The sequence below is a fragment of the Eurypyga helias genome, unplaced genomic scaffold, assembly GCF_000690775.1.
Source record: "Eurypyga helias isolate BGI_N326 unplaced genomic scaffold, ASM69077v1 scaffold8942, whole genome shotgun sequence".
In the NCBI taxonomy this organism is placed as follows: domain Eukaryota; kingdom Metazoa; phylum Chordata; class Aves; order Eurypygiformes; family Eurypygidae; genus Eurypyga; species Eurypyga helias.
Genome location: NW_010237842.1, coordinates 64,139 through 66,467, shown reverse-complemented (window position 1 = coordinate 66,467; position 2,329 = coordinate 64,139).

The window sequence follows — 2,329 nt, the reverse complement described above, 5'->3', positions numbered from 1 at the left end:
ACACTCCCCAAAAGAACTGTTCTTTGTTTAAACAAACTCTGACATACAAAATAAAAAAGAAATAGGATATTTATTGCATGTCTTCCCCCAGCTTGTGATTTAATGTGTCTCTGTTGGGATAATAAATGTCCTGAGGGGCTGGATTTAGGAAATCACTTTTGAGGTAAATGCTACAGCTTGCTGTGTATTTATTCTTCTGCATATTCATCCATCTGTCCTGTTACTGTCATGGGGTTTATGCTCTTCTGGGCCTACGTGATCATCAAACATGCAGATGAACCACCAGGGTAACCTTGGCTTGAAGAAATATGTCTTTACTAAGATGTCTGCTTTTTATGATCAAAAAACCTGGAAATTTCTGAGGGGCAAATGTGTTTCCTTCCCTTCTGCAACTAGCTCTGTCTGCTGTGGGGTGTGTGTGCATGTCCTATGTCTGCCCTCCTTCAAATATTGGTTGGGATTGTTTATCCATCCCCTGGTGAGTAGGCTGTACAATGGCAGTAATCCTGCTGTGGGACAGCATGTCCCACTTCCTGCCCAAGCGTCTGGAAAATGTGCAGCACTTTGGGCCTTCTCCTATTTTGTAGGTCCTTGGAAGCACAAGAACTGTCTTCAGGCCTGCCTAGGGTAGGCAGAGGGCCAGATGAGGTTTGCTTGCAAGGGTAGCAATGGGTGGATGTGAAACTCTGTGCTTTGCCTGTCTGCTTTGACAAAGCCCACTCCATGTGAAGGGTTGGGTGTCTGTACTTCCTAGAAGACCTGAAGAATGGGAAAAGTAGAGGAATATGTCCCATCTCATACAGCAGGTTATTGGAGGAGGGGTGGGTGATAGTCTTCATCCCTAAGCCCTTGCATCTCTTCCTGTTTAGTACTGTTAGGTGAAGTAGCTGGCATGTGTAGAGAGGAGCTGTATCCCAAGTCAGAGTTGACAGAGGCCACGAGTATCCCTGCTCTTTCTGTGATGTAGTTAATGGTTCCCAATCCCCTGGGTTGGCTTCTTGCTTACAGCAGCTCTCTGGTGTTGCTGGAGACCTTGTTACAGTGTGAGTCCTCTTCCCAAGAGGCTTGGTACTAAGCAACTTTCAAGAAGGTGGGGGTGGGGGGTGTATGTGTATCAAAAAAACAACCAAACAACAAAAAAGCCTGCCAGCTAGGGTTGTTTTTAACAGTGTGCTGTGTATACACAGTCACTTCCTTATGCATTTGAAGGAAGTCTCAGGTAGAATTTCTGCACTGGTGTGTGATCTGTCTGGATCACTTCCCTTTCCTGACAAAGGAAATGCAGTGTTGCCTTGGTCTTTGTAAAGTGTTCCCCTAGCATCATCACGCCTGTTCAGTTTGCACAACCTTGCAACAGGATGCAAGATGTGTGCTAACTTTGTTGTGCACTGCCCTGTAGTGAGGGCAGGATTTGGATTTCAGGAACTGTGGGGAGGTTACAATCTTTAGGTATGTTTCTTCTGCCAAGCAGACCAAGGCATGATGGAGATTGCTTGTTTCAAGGTTTGGCAGGAATTGCCATTTGACATTGCTAGCAGAGAGTCTGCATACATGCTGTATAATTAACACCGGGAAATTTTGACTCCTGAGGCTATAGGGTTAAGCAAATAGATATCACCATTAAACTTGAATAATAAGGGGTTAACTCATTAGGAAAAGATGACTCTTGATGTGCTTAGTGGAGGGAGAGAGTATAAAATAACGTAAGGGTTTGCAAGGAGCTGTAAGAGTTAAAGTTTCCTCTTTGAGCGTTAATTTTTCTTCTATAGAATACTCTACACCCCCACCCCCCAAGTTGATCTCCTGTGTATTCTGAGTAGTCTTTTGATTCCTGGATTATTGACATGCTTGGCTCCTTTGGAGTCTTTAAAAATTATGTCCTGCTGTGTTGATGGTTGGTTGCATACTTAAAAATAATATGCAGTGCAGAACTTCTGCAGAACAAAGGCAAATCTTGAAAACCGCTCATTTGAATGACCAGTAGCAACAATTCACATGCTTGTGTCTTTCTTATTTAATCCTTACATTCCCTGAAAAAATACACTGTAGTAGCAGGAAGACCTAGAGACACTAAGCTACAAGCAAGTGGCCTGCAAATATAACGCTTTACATCAAAGTGAGAGGTTTTTTTAATTTTAAAAGCACACAAAATAATTTTAAAGAGCTTGTATTTGCAGTTTCAAAAACCAGTTAGCTGCCAACAGATGTGCCATGCTTGTAAACCTCTGCTTGGAGTTGTTCTTGACCAGGGGCTTGCTGGATGTGCTCATACCTGGCTGGTCACAGTTCAAGGCTCACTAACACGTATTACTGTAGAATGGGTATATCT